Source organism: Elgaria multicarinata, chromosome 9 (genome assembly GCF_023053635.1).
Source record: "Elgaria multicarinata webbii isolate HBS135686 ecotype San Diego chromosome 9, rElgMul1.1.pri, whole genome shotgun sequence".
NCBI lineage: Eukaryota > Metazoa > Chordata > Lepidosauria > Squamata > Anguidae > Elgaria > Elgaria multicarinata.
In genome coordinates this window covers 67,288,969-67,306,885 of record NC_086179.1, presented here as the reverse complement: position 1 = coordinate 67,306,885, position 17,917 = coordinate 67,288,969, and positions in this window count along the sequence as shown.

The window sequence follows — 17,917 nt, the reverse complement described above, 5'->3', positions numbered from 1 at the left end:
GAACTGCTTGTGTGAATTTTTCTATATGTAAGCATGAGGAAGGGCTGTTAACTCGGTGGTAGAGCACATGCTTTGCAAGAAGGTCCCAGGTTCAGTCCCTGGTTTTTCCAGGAAGGAGTAGGAAGGAATCCTGCTTGAAACCTTGGAGAGCTGCTGCCAATCAGTGTTGACGATACTGGCCTAGATGGATCAATGCTCTGACTTTTGTTGTTGTTGTTCTTTTGTTCTGTAGCACCCCATCCTGTTCGAATTGCATTTCCCCACCCCAGGATAGGATGAATCTGGAGGTGTGTTGAAGCATTCACAGGACAAGTCAGGCACAACAAAAATTGTGGCCACAACTTTAACTTTGTTCAGCCTTTTTACATGACGCATTTATTGTGCGGTCATGATTCCTCATTCATGGTACTTTTTAGCAGGGTTCTGTCGGGGGGGGGGACATTCTAAGAAGGAAAATCTGGCATTTCTGTGGTTTCAGCATGGAACCTTAGTGTGTTTGTGCAATTCCACCATACCACAGTGCCAGCTAGTGGTAGTGTAATGGAACATATAGAAAGGTGGAGAGAGAGAGAAAAACAGGGCAGTGGGAAACATGTGGAAAGGAGCCGATCCTAATCCAACAAAGAATCCAGAAACCTCGGTAAAGTGGCAGGTTCGAAGCCTCAGGCAGAAAAGCCCATTTTCTCCCACTTGTAACCCTCCCATGTTTTCTTACCACATCTGTTGTTGTTGTTGTTGTTGTTGTTGTTGTTGTTGTTGTTATTGCAGAAGATCCTCTAAAGAACAAAAAAGACAGAATTGCTGCACAGTGCTTTCTGATTGGTACACTAGGAGCTCTCTGTCTGGAAGCATCCCTAAGAAGATTCTCTCAGTTGACTGAGGCCATAGCTAGACCTAAGGTTTATCCCTGGATCGTCCAGGGGTCAAACCTGTTCACCTAGGTGACACACAGGGGATCCAGTGCTCAGGCAGGGGCGAACCCTGGATGATCCCAGGATAAACCTTAGGTCTAGCTGTGGCCTGAGTTTGCAATGGGAAATGAAGGAGGTGATTGTCTCTTTAGTATATCAGACTGCCACTCTGACTTTCTTGAAAGAAGAATGTACAGTCTCTTACTCATTTCATTTTACATAACTTGTCAATACCACTTTTGTGTGTGGCTGAACAGTGTGAGTGAGAGTCGGTGTATATAGTTCTGAACAATTTTAGGCATTTTTGGAAGGACAAAATTGCTGCTCTTGCATCTTGGCACAACTACACCCCCTAATCACCAACATTATGTAGCTAATTGTCATTATTAGTATGTTTCCTCTGTGTATTCTGCTATGCCAAATGCACCAACTAAGCCCAATAGCTTAGAGCTGTCACTCACAATCACACATTATTAAAAATATAACAAATGGGAATGAAAAAAAAGGTGCAGGTAACTTTTAATGCAAACATATCTAATAATGATATAACAGTTTTTAGAACAGAAAGGCAGTTTTAGAAGACCTTATTTTGAGTGGAGGGGGGCTTTGTTGGCTGCTTTTCTGTTCCAAATCTTTTCCATTGCCTTTCCCTGTGCAAAGTTCCACTGCAAGTTCAACATCTCTGATTTAGGGTGGCCAGGTACAAAGGAGCACAGGGCTCTTGCACCTTTAATAGTTGTGTAGAAGAGAAAACTCTAGCAGGCATAGCTTGCATGACAAGCTACATCAGCTGGAATTCCCTCTTATACACAACTATTAAAAGTGCAAGAGCCCTGCGGAGAAAAAAAAGTCAGGTACTTACTCCAACTTTTTTCTCAAGAGCGAGGCAAGGACATGCAAGGCAGCATCAAGACAGCACCTCGCCTCGCTCCAGATTCGCAGTGGAGGCATGGCTGGGTGATGCCTGGTGGAAGTGACTTGCAATTCATTGCCTTCCACCAGGAACCAGGCAGGGGTGGCTCTGGTCCCCGGATGGCCATCCACAAACCCTGCACTTCCTTCTCAGCATCAGGATTACCTGACACCACCCCAGGGGAGGGAAAGCATGGGATTTGAGAGGGAGGCGGCACCAACCCAGCGCAGTGAAGACACCCACCTGGTCAAACTAGACATCGGTTCAGTTCAGACAACGCAATAACCACTGGTGGGTTTAGTAGTCAACTGTCAGTGTAATGGTCAACTGTTGGTATTTGTGTCATCTGTCGAGAAAATCCAACCCATGGTTGACTTTTTCCATCCAAAAAAACATGGGAGAAACACAACCGGCTGCAGAATTGACTTCCCGAACAACTGTTGGTTTTTGTATTGTCCGAACTGAGCCAGTGGATTTATTTTTTATTTTATTTTATTTATTTTATTTTATTTTATTTATTTATTTATTTGCAGGGTTGAGTTGACTTTTCACCTGGCTACGGATTTCTCAGGCAAGAGTGACCAAAACTGAGCTAGCCGCTCTGCAACAGCCAGCACAACTCGCAGAAGCTGCTGGGATAGCACCGGGAGGACTGAAGGAGTGGGGGGGAGAGGCAGAGGCTGTGTCAGTCAAATACTGGGTTGACTATTACTCCACTCAATGCCAGCCCCAACCACTCACAGCTGTGTAGGAACATATTGTGTGAAGAGTACCCGCAAAAAAACCAAATGTGAGTTGACTGCTCCACCCACCATTGACTAAAGTGTTGTCCGATTGCAGCCATCATATAGAAGATCTGTAAATGGGAGTTCAAACTTTGTATATATTTTAGAAGCAGCTGCAGGAACATTCAGATCAGGCATTCAGGACTACAGTTTTGGGAGAGGGTATTTAACCCTTTCCCCTTGCTGTTTTTCCACACCCAACTGTTACTTGCCCCACTGAAGGGCTGAACCATAGGCAACTGTTAAGCTTGAATTGCACCAGAGTTGCACCAGAATCTAGCCAGGAGTCAGAACTGAGGATCAAGCCAACAGTCAGTAAACAAGAGTGCTAGGAAGACTACTGTTGGTGCAGGCAAAGTCCCAGCCAAAACAGAGCAACGTTTACATCACTTCCTGTTAGAAAGAGCCAACAGCAAGCCTGGATGGGTGGAATGAGTCCAGTACCTAGAAATCCTTTGTCTAGGCAGTTACCTCAAAACTAGAGGCCTAGTGGCTCATTGTCACCTGCAGCAGTTCTACACAGACCTGAAGGTTCCCAGTTTGAGCCCCAGCATCTCCTGACATCCCTATGGTACCTGTATGTTTTCACCAACAGGGCAATTAGCAGGAGGGGGTATTTTGATTGGGGAAACAGCAAGAGGAAAAGTGATATACGGCCCCATTCTAGGAGAAAATGAAATTCCCTTATTAAAAAATGGAGCACTGTTGGTGAGTGTTATGGAGAAAAATAACATGGGGAAGGGGCATAGCTCAGTTGCAAAGCACACTTTCTTTTTTCTGTTTTGCATGCAAAGGTTCTCAGATATTTTCAGGTAGGGCTGGGAGAAACCCTTGTCTGAAACCCTCTGCCCGTCAATGTGGACAATATTGAGTGAGACGTAGCAATGGTCTGACTCAGTATAAGGCAGTTTCCTATGTCCCTACATTCCAAAAAATAGTCTTGTAAACAGTCTGCTCTGGAGAAGCAACTTTATTAAAAATGACTGAAATTTGGCGCAGATTCACCACCCCACTGACATTGAAGCCAGCAGCCTCCACTGGCTAAAGATGCAACGGAACTCCAAAGCAAATCTAGAGAAGAATCAGGGATGCACAAAATGGCTGCTGAACAAACCATAGGACAACCTGCTCCTGATCCAGGGCCCCTGTTATTGGTGTGGGAAATGATTCCACTTCCCTGCTGATCATTGGTTTAAAGATGCATATTTCTGGAAATGCAATAAGGAGAGACATCTTTAAAAGGTATGTGGTGTTATAAATAAATAAATAAATAAATAAATAAATAAATAAATAAATAATACAAGGAATACAGAAAAGTTCACATTATGGCATAGGAAGAAGAGACTACATAATAAGAATATAAGAAGAGCCATGCTGGATCAGACCAAGGGTCCATCTAGTCCAGCACTCTGTTCACATAGGGGCCAACCAGCTGTCAACCACAGCAGAACATGGCTGCAGCACGGCAGCACCCTCTCATTCATATTCCCCAGCGACTGGTGTATATAGGCTTACTGCCTATATACTCCAGTCTATACCTTGCATAATGACAGTATAGGGTGATGTAGCAAGGCAAGAAATAATCAATATGAGAAAAAGAGAGAGACAAACCAAAAGAAAAGTGTTCATGATAGAGTTGGACACAGGGACTACAGTGGTTATTATTTCATGAGCAGAGAAAGAAAGAAAGAAAGAAAGAAAGAAAGAAAGAAAGAAAGAAAGAAAGAAAGAAAGAGCTACCTTGCAGATATTAAAATAAGCAAAACACCCTGATTGCTGAAGAAGTACACAGGAAAAAGGATAGTGAGGGCCAATATAAGTTGCTATGGAGAAAAGCAGAAACAAATGTGTGGTGGATTAATTTGTATGGAATCCTGAAAGGTAGCCCAGGACTGTGCAGATGTGAATGGATGAATAAATTGTCCCCAGATTGGAAATCTATAATGGTGCTCTGATAACTTCTACCATTCAAGATGCAGCTGGACAGCTACCTGTCAGGGATGCTTTAACATGAATTCCTGCACTGAGCAGGGGGTTGGAATCGATGGCTTTATACACCCCTTCCAGCTCAACTATTCTACGATTCTACTGCAATCCAAGTTTCCTTTTTGTATTTGTTTATTTACAACATTTTTATACACATCTAAGCTGATTCCAGAGCAGTGAACAATAAAAACATAAGAAGAATAAAACCCATAACACCAATACAATACAAACACATGGCTAGTCAATCAAGGAAGTCTTCTTGAAATATGTTTTCAGCAGGCACTGAAATAATGCAGTGTTGGTGCCGGCCTGACCTCCAGAGACCGGGAGTTCCACGGAGAGGGAGTCACCACACTGTAGGCTCTTCTCCAGGTAGAACAGGCAGCCAGTGCAGTTCCCTCAGCAAAGCAGTTGCATTCTGTAAAGGGGCAACCCCTGACAACAGCCAAGCTGCTGCATTCTGCACTAGTTCCAGCTTACAAACTAGCCTTAATGAGCATACTTTGGTATGAATGTAGCCATGTGTGTAGTTCACAACTCTTGAGAACCAGCCAAATAATTGCATATTTAAATTTTGCAGAATTTGCACTGCCTTTTAAATTTTTACTTCATGCTCATTTCATTACCAATGAATTATAAACAATTATAAACACTGTGTTTGCACAGCAGTAGATTTATACCATGTTATCCCCAGGCTATGTTGATGTGGTTTTCTAACAGTATTTAAAATTCTCATATTACCATGAAGCAGTACTGGGTTTAACAAATTCTTGCTTCAGATTTGCACAGTCATGCAAAGAAACAATCATGCAAACCAGGTGGGTAATAGGTATTCCTGGTTTATGATCATTTTTCTATGTCAGAGAAGGGGAGATGGAAACAGAGTGTCAGAGCCCATGTTCCTATTTTAGTTTTTATTATTATTACATCATTTAAATTTTCTTCTGTATATTATAGATTGTATTTGATCAAGAATTGTAGGTTTCCTCCGGGGGGGGGGCATTTATATTAATATGTTTTTAATAATAGAGCCCTGCTCTATTATTAAATTGAGGAATTTAATAATATTCAGGAACGGATGCATATGCTGCAAGTGTCCATCAGACATTGGCATCACACATAATCTAGGATAGCTTTCCCACACGGGCGACCCAGTACAGTAAGCTGAACCTAGAAAGTAGCTAAGAGAAAGACACATGAAAGCAAAAGAAGGCAGACAGGTCCACATGGTCAACCATAATTGTTGAATATTGGTGGCATCAGGAATTCCTTCTCCATGCATTTTGATCATGTTAGTTTTAGTGGAAAGGTTTTAGTGGAAAACTTACCTATGATTTTGCTTCAGAGATCCCACCTGTGTGATGTGACTTCCTATCTGATGCCTAAGGCTGCGGTCTTTCTTAGGGCCAGGGTGCATATTTCCCTCTGGCTGAGAGGAGTATTTTATTATGTTTCTGTATGTGTATGGCCTGATTGGCTAATAAGCAATCAACTGTTGTTGTTGTTGTTGTTGTTGTTATGACCACCAAATGAGGGTTATTTGAAAATAGCTTCTGCATGGCAACCACCATTACATGAAGAAGGTTCAGTCCATGGAGACCTGCCATCAAGTGAACAGTTTCCAGGGAGGATGGAACACCCCAGTAAGGGTGTGTGTGTGTGTGCAAAGTTTGTTTGTTTTTAAATACGAAATCCCTAGTGATGTTTTGAAGACTGTTGGTATGATGCCAGATTATATTTCCAATTGCATTTTCTACCACAGAAATGAAAAAAGAAGAAGATCCGTACAAATTACCGGGAGATAAAGAATATTTAATAAGGAAAATAAATGCTGATAACCAGATTACTCACATTTTAAGATCATCTCAGGAAGAGTCTGGCCAATTTCAATTAGTAGCAGTCTAGCGAATTAAGACAAAAACAAAATATAATTATTATATGGCTAATTGTGATTTACATTTCATTTTAATTTGATAATATATCTTCCTTGAAACTACAAGTGAATTTTCTGTTTCTTAATCAAATGTATATCTTAACTGTATCATCAGATTTGTTGGAGTAATTATTTATCGAGCTTGGTTACACCATAGAACCACTTTTTATAGTTTCACTAAGCAAAAGCTGAGAGGCCAAAAAAGAAATGGTGGACTGAATTTGACAATGTATGAGCACAATCTTATGCATATCTACTCCCATGTAAGTCTGTATAAAATTGCAAACAAAAACAACTGATAAAGCAAATTGATGCTTTAGTAGTATAAAGGTGGCTGTCAATTAAAGTAAAAATCCTATAACTGGGGCACTGGAGACTTAGTAAACAATTTTATAAACATAGTGACTTGGGCTTATTCACAGGGGACACCAAACTGAGAAAGTAGAACATATGCAGTTTCCCACTAATACCATTTTCTGTTACCTGATTGAAACTCTCCACATGTATTTCTGTGAAGCACAACTGTCATCCATCAACTATAAAACTCATCTCTAGCATCTCCCTTTGGAGAATATATTTGGACAGACACCAGTAATAATTTCTTATGCTAAGAATACTGCCTGTATTCTGAGCAAGTAGAGTCTGTCTGCCAACTTTTTGTTGATTGCTTCAGCATCTAAAATGGTTTAATTATTCACATGGATAAAAAAAAATATCCATGGAATTTTTCAAGAGTTGTTACCTGAGGTATGAATTTATGAAAACGCTAGAAAACTTACTAACACCACAGTCAGAGATAAACCTATACATCCCCCACCATATTGTTGGCTATTGCGATGACAGTCTCTCCAACTTCCCTGCTCTGCCACAGCTGAATATCCTCCCAACCTTTTTGTTCCTTTCACCTTATTTCAGCTCTTTGTTCAATGCCATGCTTTTTCTATCCTTCCATCCTGGGTGCAACATCTTTCACTGTCCTACTTCCTTGAGTTCCCCTGCATATGTAGCTTTGCCTCATAAAACCTGCTTTCCCTTCCCTCATAAACCCTTTCTTCCCCAGATGCCCCACCACAACAATACCCTGTGTGCAATTGTCCTTAGAAAAAGGCCCCACAGCACATGAATGAGATCTTTATTCTAAGGCCAATTGCTGGATGGAGGGTAGGGCCGAAAAGGAATGCTGTGAACCAGATCCAGAGGCTCTTTAGATGTTCCCTATCCCTACTTTACAAACAAAAGGTCATTTTGAGGTAAAATGAGAGTACACTGATACAGCTGATGCTACTGAACAACAAAAGGTAAGGGGAATTCTTTGCCTGTAATCGTTATGTGGCGTGGCAGTGGTTGAGGCAGGGGGTAACTCACTACTACACAAGTGCAGTTTCGTCTGCTGATGGTAGCAACTAGGGGTGTGATCCGCTCCGATTAGGAGCGTAGAAGCAGTAGCGGATTGGCCTGCTCCGCCTTACCCAGAGGCGGAGTAGGAGCGGACCGCGGACCCCTAGAAGCAAGGCGAAGAGAAGCGACCATTTTTCGGAGCTCCTAGTTCAGGCAGAGCGCTCCGGTCGCCATCTTGAAAACATTTCGCCATAGGATTGCATTGCGGCAAATAATCGCGGATAACTACGTTCTTTTTGAAGCTATCGTTCTGGAAATTCTTGTGCACAGAGAGTCGTGGATGGGGGTCATTTTGAGACCACTCTCACCTCTCTGCGTCGTGCGGGTCGCGTGCTATATTTTTTTGAAAATCGGGTCAACAGCGCGGCTCAAACGGCGTTTTCGGCTTTTCGCCCATAGGATTGCATTGAGGGAAAGACTCGGGCATAACTGGGTTGGTTTTTAAGCTATCGTTCTGAAAATTCTTGTGCACAGAGAGTCGTGGATGGGGGTCATTTTGAGACTACTCTCAACTTTCTGCGTCATGCGGGTCGCGCGCTAGAAGTTTTTAAAAATCGGCGGGAAAAATACCTTTTTCAAAGGGCTGAGGGGCAGAGTCAGCTCCCGGTCATGATCACATGATCCCAAAGTTAGAGGAGGGCATAGGCAAAACAGGTAACTTGGGATTCTGGGAAACTTCTCTTTCTTCATCTGAACGGGCTTTTCCCAGTGTTTTTTAAAACAGTAGCCCCACCAAATGCACAAACACAACCTGAAATCATATACTAAGCCAAGAATAAGAGATAGAAACACAGCACTGCTCCCCACCCTAACTTTGGGGAACAACTGAAAAGATGTGGTGCAAGGGGATGAGCTCCCCTAGGGCATCTCATCGTGGACGTGCCCCCACTCTCTCCTGCACTGGAAGGCCATTAGAGCCTTCCAAAGAGAGTAAAACAGTGGAGCAATGCCTATCATGAGTCGAAGTGAGCGTTTACTTCTTAGTGGTGGAGCGATGCCTGTTATGAGTTGAAGTGAGTGTTTACTTCTCAATCTCAGAGCTGTTGGTGAAGCAATGGCTTTCTTGAGCTGAACTGGCAGCTGCTTCCCCCTCCCCCGGGCACGTCCCCCTATTGCTGGTAAAAGACAGATATAGCCTTTTTAAAAAAATTCTTCTTGCTGTTTATTGAGCAACACTGCTGCTTTTAATTCCACCCCTCCTTTGTTTATTTATTGATTTATTCCATTTTATATGCATTACTGGCTTATCCTTGGCTCACTTCCTTATGCCCCCAGAAATGCCAGCTGCATGCCTGCCTGCCTTCCCTCCCTCCTCCCCTGCCCACCTCGCAGGGATGTTGTGTGTGTGTGGCTTTGACTCAGGGGAGAAGTCCTTCCTGCGCTCACTTGGAGTTTTGGAAGTTCCAAATTTTGCATGTTTAAGCCCCGCCAAAAAACAGGGGATGATGGGACTGCCTTGAGTCTCGGCGTGCATATGTATCCCTGGATAAGTTGTCATGGTGGTGAGTTTGAGGTTTTTTTTTAACGTGCAAAATTGACGGAGCTATGGAAAGGGGTGTTGAATTTTCATAAATTCCCCAAAAATCAGGGGATGATGGGACTGCCTTGAGTCTTGGCGTGCGTATGTATCCCTGGATAAGCTTTCATGGTGGCGAGTTTGAGGTTTCTAACGTGAAAATTGACGGAGCTATGGAAAGGGGTGTGAATGGGGTGCCCGATTTTCAAAAATTCCCCAAAAATCAGGGGATGATGGGATTGCTTTGAAACTTGGCGTGCATGTGTATACCCCCATGAGGTGTCATGGTGCCAAACGTGAGGTTTCTAACTTGAACAGAAAAAAAGTTGTATAATTTTTTAGCTTTCAATGCAAGCCTATGGGGGGGGGAAACGGAGCTCCGGATCTGGATCCGGAGCTCCGAGCGGAGCGGAGCGGAAGTGGGCGGAGCGGGGGCGGGGCGGAGCGGCCCGATCCGGAAAATGGCGGATCTGCAAGTGAAGCGGAGCGGGGGGTCCGTGCACACCCCTAGTAGCAACCCATTCCCATAACAGGGGCAGCAAGCCAGTCAGCAACTGTACAATTGCACAGCATTGTCTGATGAACCCCACCCCCCTGTGACAAATTTGTCTTTCTCTGTGGATATTAGGATAAGGGATTTCTGTATTTAACTTGATCATGGATCAGCAGGCAACATATTCTATGCCATATTTTAGGAACAAAGTGTCACCATGGAATTTGTACGTTTACAAAATTCCTAGTACAGAGTTTTTAACACAGAGAGAGGTTCTTTAAATCAAGCATATCTTTTCATCTTTTACTTCAAACTCTTAAGTAGTTTCTTCACTTTTGATATAATAGCATTGAGCACAGACAAAAATACATCATTGTTAGAAGCAAAACACATTTTTAAAAGCATTTTTAAATTTAGTTCCAGGTGCGTTGCCTTTTTAAAGATTAAAGGCACACCTTTATGAAAGTTTAGATAGAAAAAAAATCCTACAATTCTCAAGCTGGCTGGGGAATTCTGGGAGTTGTTTCCCCCCCCCCTATCTAAACATACATAGGATTCCATCATAAAGCATCTAACCCAATGACATTTCTGAGTTTGTAGGAAAATGGAACAGAGAAGCCAATATGACGTCTGGTGTTTTTGTCATCCTGAGGATGGAATGTCCTCTGAGAACTGGTGTTTGGTTCTGAAGTCTGTATTTTGTCTCTCATATATAAATGATTTCTGATCAACTTGACCATATATGTTTCTGACAAAACATTTTTTTAAAACAGTTATTATTTTTTCCAAAGTTTCCAGCTATGATTTAGAGTGATATATTTACTTCATATCTTGTTAGTTTCCTTGAGACACATTTCCGTAAGTTCCCTAAACAGGGTGCCACTGTTTCTCTCTGTCCTGTTTACTTCTCACAATATTTCCTGTTAACTTATTTGCATTGTAACTACACACAAGCATACATGTGCATAATTGTCTTTTTATCTAATGTACATGTTTCCTGATTTTAGGTGGGAAACCTTACCTTTCCTGAGTTTAGGTGGGAACTTTTCACTTTGCCCACAACAGTGTCCTAAGTCAGTAAAAAGTCACAGCATGTCAGCGCAAATGCTTCTGTTAGAATGCCTTATTAGAATCAAACAGATTTAAACTTAATACAGGAATAAATCTTAATATTCAGTTTGCTTCTTTTTTAAAATCTTGATTTAGAGTTTATCCATTTATGAGACAAATTTTGGACAAATATTTGCAAGGTAACAAATATTGTGCAGTATTATGCAAAACGTTGTGCAAAGTATTGTGCAAGTTAGTACAGGAGTCTTGCCAGATGCAAAAGCTTCTGGGACAAATATTTAGCACCCCTTCCAACACAAGACTGGAATTCCCTCCCTTCTCTTGACCAACATGCAGTGGAGGCCAGTGACTCCCACAAATGAATCACTTTGCTGGCCACCAGTGTTATTTCTACTAATTTCATTTATCCTTAAATAAATAAATAAATAAAAATAAATAAATTATTTATTTTTGGGGGGTCAGAGTGAAATACTGTGATCCAAAAACACCTGTGCACGTCTCTCGGTTTTGTTATACTCTAGCATTTCCAAGAAAATGCAACTGACCATGGGACTAAGCAGATGATAGACCACAGGCACACAGGATCTGGATCAGTTCACTTCGGCACCTTTGTTCTATGGGACAAAGGAAATGAGATGCAATCTGGCACACAGTTGAGAATGGGGAAATCTGCCCCTGCCCCCAAATGATCTCCCGCATGCACTCCTTTGCTTTTGCCTATACAAGTGACTGGCTGCTATTCAATCCTGTGAGACAAAGCAAATGGTGCATGAGGTCACATGATACATTATGAAGGAGAAACCTGTTCCCCATCTGTGAAAGTAGGTGAACTGGCCCCCCTCTGATAGCTTTTCTTTACAAGCCAAAGTCAAAGAACAGAGATGGACTACAGTCCTACACACCCATGATGGGGATCTCACCAATTGTTATAATGGGAAATATAATACTGCATTACTTTTGGCTTCTTCCCATCAAACTGTTCTGGGTTATTTGAATTGCTTCGTTATGCATACACACACAAAATGACAAAAACTCATGCCAGATGACCCAGCCTTTCTCCCTCATATGCTCTCCTTAATGATTTCAGTTAGAGCCACTGGAAGTTAAGTAGAGGTGGGGACCCTGTGGCTGACACAGCTCTCTACAGCCAATGAGCTTTGACCCTGCCTTGCAGGGGCTAATGTTTGTATGTCTGAGTGAGGAATAGCAGATGAATGACAGGTCTCGACAAATGACAGGCATATGGCAAAGCCGTGCTTATATTTCTGGAAGTCACCTCAAACCCTAAAGCAGACATTTGAATCGATCTGCCCTTGACAATTTTCAGCATTATTGCCTGCCTTCAGGTTCATTTGACAGGAGTGAATGATTCCAAGATGTCTAAGTGTGTTAGGAGACATGCAGGCAAATTCCAGGGCTCAATGTCCTCTAACAGCAATAGACAGGATGCCCTCCACAGGACACATATGCTGGCTGTGACCAGAAACTCCAGGCTAGCAACATTATCTGCCAGCCTGTACATCAAATGTTCTATTAATTCTTCGCCCTTGGCCCTATCAATTTGACTGCATTAGTAATTCTACCAAGATGTAGCTGCTAACATTGTAGAATTTCCTTTTAATAACAAATTAAGCTTGTGCTGTTAATTATGTTTGAAAGCTAGTAGAAATACATTGCTAATAGTAGTTCTCAATGTTTACCCTTTCCTGTAATGAGGAATCAGACAAGGATGATAACAACAAATTATAAAATATAATCCATATATCCAGAGAAAATAGACCATATGGCAACAAGATCAATATCCCTGAGGCTACTTCCAACATTGCTGTCTTAAACCCGCTTACAAAGAACCATCCAAAACAAACAAACGTTTGTAGTACTTTTAAAATCTACTTAGGTGAGCGTGTCTTCTGGAAGGACTTCATCGTCAAAACAGAGAATGAAAGAGGACACAAATTTGCATAACATTTGGTTATGTAAATTTATATGTATAGGTACAAATTTAGAAATACTCATTATAAGAAGAAATACTTTTCACCATAGTGGAAAAGACTGACCAAGTGACCTGTGTGCCTGCTCAAACTGCGGTTCAGGTGTTAATTGTGCGTGGGCAACTTCAAGATCCCTCTTCTCTCTTCTTATGGTTCTTTGACTTTAAACCAGAGTTGGAGCTTTTCTACACGAGGCTGTTAATCCAGTGTATCTACTTTCTGTTTCATCACAGAACTGAGATCCAAACACTACACAAAGAGCGTTTATTTTCCTGCTGTTCCACTACAAAACCTCTAGGTGGTACTGTGGTATAGCAGAACAGCACAAATGCACAAATGAAAGAAGCAGTTTCTTTCATTGCCCTAAAAAAACTTGCAGAAAGTGCTTGTTAGACTCCAAAATGAAACTGGAGGATCACAATGTCATCTAAAGAAACCGTAAATAAACATGAGTAGGGAATGATGAGCACAATCAATGCCTCGGTGTTTGTTTGTTTGTTTAAAAAAAACTTGGACAGTCAGCCCATTAAATAGAAGACACCTTCAAATAGAGGAGTGTCTTCTGTAAAGTAGGACACCTGGCCACCTTAGCACAGATACTATGTATATTTTCTACATTTGGGGAACAGGGCTACTTTGGCCATCCATGCCTCCCTATATCACCATATCCCCTGTCTTTGGTAATGCAACGCCCCCTTGCCTTTGATCCTCACAATCCTTACCAGAATGTGACCTACAGTACTTTGTATGCATTCTGGATTATTTCCAGTATTTCTGGACTGCCGGAGAGATCTTTGGTGCTACTTGGAACTTTTTATTCTTCTGCATTACCCTTTGGTGCTGCCAGCTGTCCAGAAAATATATTTGGAAGTCTTCATGCCTGTTACTTTGTTTCCAGACTTTTGTTTTATAGAAATTTTAATGAAAATCTATTTATTGAATCTTATTGTATCTGTTTAGTATTGTATCTGCATTGAGAGGGTTTTTAAACTTAAAGGCTACCTAAAATAATTTTGAACTAACAACAACAACAACAACAACAACAACAACAACAACAACGCTGCCAAAGTGCTGCTTGTAACTTTTCTTTCTCTGCTGTGACTCTTTACCCTGCTGAGTTCCCTCCCCCATCATCCATACTTCAGGCAAGATTTTGGCTATTTTAAACCTCCCCCCACTACACACACACACACACACACACACACACACACACACACACACAGGGCCTTAGAGAAAAGTTAATCTCTTAAGTATGTTGTAATAATTCTGCAACACCTAATAGAACGGGGTGAAGAACTGTATTAGATCCAAGACAAGGCTTCTTCTGATTCCTGCCTTGGCATAACTAATAATTACTGACAAATAAAAAGGAAAGTGAAAGTATACTAAAACTACTGCTTTGCCCATAAGGGGCCATCTCAAAACTACCAAACTGTCTACATAGGCAACATCCCCAAACTCATAATAGTCAAGAACAGATTTTCTTCATAATTTAACACATGTAGGCCCCAGGCTCTTTAAAGCAGTAAATAAAAACAAAAAAAACCCAGCACTTTGGGAATGCACCTGAAAGTTAAAAGACACTTAAGCATAAACTCAGGCCTTAGCTAGACCTAAGGTTTATCTTGGGATCATCCCGGGGTCGCCCCTGCCTGCTCCCGAGTTATCCTGTGTGTCATTTACATGAACGGGATGACCCCGGGACAAACCTGGGATAAACCTTAGGTCTAGCTAAGGCCTCAGATCTGAATAATTATCAAGGAGTGACTCTTGAAAGGCACTTTATAGTAGTATAGCTTATAGGTTATATAGGAAGATGTTTGCAAAGTCAAATATGAGGAAATGGTTGAAACTTTTAACAATACTCATGTAAAGCCCATGTTGGTATGGGCACTAGTAGTCCTGCTCCTTTCACAAGGCTAGTAACTTGAATGTTGAAGGGTTAGGAATGGCATCAGTAGTTTCGGTCCCAGAGTTACAGCGCCATTCTATCAACCACTATAATCCCAGTTTTGTCCTAATTTAGATTCTGTCAACTACTCTATGACAAATTTGCAATCTGGGCACATCTCAACAAATCTATAAAACTGATTCAGCCTACCCAACACCACTACAAAGGGCAAGAACTGTTGTCCTCAGCCAATAATGAAATAGTCTCTATATTTTGAGATGAGCTTTTATTTAATCGGGTGGATAAAATTAGTGTAGAAGATACAATATAACAGAAAGACTAGAGTTTATTTTTAGAATTGATCTTTTTGACTCCTGGTTATTTAATTGTAAATAGCTTTTAATGTTATTAGAATGAAATTTACTCTCTGCCCCCTTTTACTCAGTATGTGTTATTGTGATTTACCTGTGAAAAGTTCTAAATTGCATTACGGTTTGCAAAATATGATTTTATTATTCAAAACTTAATCAGGAAATTATGTTTTCATACCTCAAAGTAATTCTTTAAAATCTCATTAGAATCTCTTTAATTAATGTTGATAAAATTGCTGAAGCATCAAAAGCTATCTCATTCTCTATCTCCAGCAGAAATGCTGAAATGCTTTGGTAATTGATATACGCTATTACTTCTGCAGAAGAATGGCTACTTCATTAATAACATATGTACATAAGATACAGATATTTGAAGTGCTCTATACCTAACATAAGCATTTCGATCAGCATAGAAAATACTAAATATTGCCAGCTTATTTAGAGCGTTTTTGCCCTACTCCTCAGCTGAATGGAGTACCTGACTAGCCAACATATGATCAGTAAAAACAAGACAGTCCTACCTACAGGTTTACAGTCTAAAAAACAGAACACAAAAGGTTGGGGGCATAAGGACCAGCTGGAAATAGTCCAGGAAGAGTCTACATAGTGGTGGGGTGGCAGGGGGAGTTGAGTGAGTGAATCTTTCAGCAGGATCGATGGAATGGCCATCTCCCTCTGCTGCAGTCTGATGGAATGGTTGTCATCAGGGGCTGTCTATACATCCTCAGTTATATGATGCAGCCACTGCAGGGCTTTTCTATGAAGCTGTGCAGTTAAAAAGCCAGGGATTTACCCCAACTTTTTCAGTGGGAGCAAGGTCACTCTGGCTTTTCTGGCATCTGACTTCACTCTGTGGTCAATCCGGGGGGCATTTCAGGAGGATAGTGACCAGTGACTGGAAGCCAGGAAGAGGGAAGGAAGGCAGCTCCAGTACTCCGGGATGACTGCCAGAAACCCCACACTCCCTTCTTGGTGTGGGGATTACCAAGTACAACCCCACAAGAGTGGGGTACACAGCACCAATGCGGCACCATCAAGTTAGCCCCCCCTGCCCCCGGTGATATTTAAGGTAGGCTTCTGACATAGCTGATCTTTCAACAAGGGTTGTGGAGTGGGCCGGCCTTCAGTGCAAGCTCCAGGTTTCTGAGGGTCTTTGGGCAAGGTGCCTTCAATGTAGACTCCCGAGGGAGTCTACATTCTCACTAGCTGTTATTCCTGCTGCTGCTCTTTCTCACCAATGCTACCTACCATTTGCTTGCTTGACCAGCAGAAACACAATGAGCAAGTAAGCAGTGCTCCTCCCTCGCACCTCCACCATTATCTGGGCCAGAGTGAGAAGCAGGTGAACAAGCAAGTTGCAAGGTTGAAGAGAAGAGCAATTCCAGGGGGTTCTCGTCAGTGGGCCCCTGGTGGTTGTGAACCCTTGGCAAGCACTCCATCAGGAACCATGCCTACCCTCGACACCAGATCAGCTGCTTCCCATCTCCCACTGTTTCAGCAACAAAGTGCTGCAACGTGTAGAGGAGGTGTTCGCCACCAAGTTCTACCAGAAGCCTGCCAACATTTAGGGGTATCTGATATGTTTAGTCCCTGTGGATGGGGGGAAAACCCTCCAAAATAGTCCGATATGGACTGGGAATACTTAGGAGCAGCAGAATGTAGAGTCACAGTTTGAAAAGAAAAATAGACCTTTTAGGAGTATTATTTAGGAGACCTACAAGAGCAGGGAGGAAATCCCAATAAGAATATTTAGATTTCTAGCCCTGTTTTTTGGACCATTCTTCAAAACACACAAACCAAAACCCAATTTCCAATCTCCTCCATTTGTCAGGAACTCTAGCAAAACAATAAAGCCCAGTAAATAGAAATCATTAGTAAAATGTGCTGTGAACAGAATCATTTCAAGCTAATTCTATTATTTCCTCCTCCCCCCTTTCCCTACTTTCTTGTGGGTAATGGTAACTGATCCATAAAGTGAGAGAATTCACTGTGAGAACACTCCAGGGCTGGCTAGGCCGATAGACTTGACAAACAGTTCTCAACTCTGACTGCTGCAGGGCTGCCAGTTACAGCCGGGAAGGCAGATGTTGTCACAGAAATTGCCAGTTAATGAGGTGCAAGCCGGACTGAGAGTCCAGACAGCCTTTACTCTCAGAACACCAGCCAGCAGTGTGAAATAAATAATAGCACAAATCAATAGGCACACAACTTCAATTATAAATAGAGAGGTGACACAGTCTAAATTGGCTTTGAACCTGGAAGTTCGGTTCCCCAATCCCAGCATTTGAGCACCAAACTAGAAATGATACTAACAGGGCACTCCTTTGCAGATCTACTCAGAAGTCCCACTGAATTCAATGCAACTTAATTTCAGGTAAGATTGTAGAGGAATGCAGCCTAATGCGTCACGTGTAAAGCCATGTTGCCATGACCACTAGTACTTCTGCTTCTTTCCCACTTTTTTTTGCCCCGCGGTCCCCTCACCACAAAGGGGCTCATGAATAATGCAAATGTGGTAAATGTATAACAAATCCCCCTCCAAAATTTGCCTGTGGTGAGTCCCCTCCCACTCCCTCGTATGCCCCAACTGGTTGCCTCCATCTCCTTCCCCCTTCCCGCTGGCAGTGACAGCCTAAACACAAAGTTGTGCCCGATGCC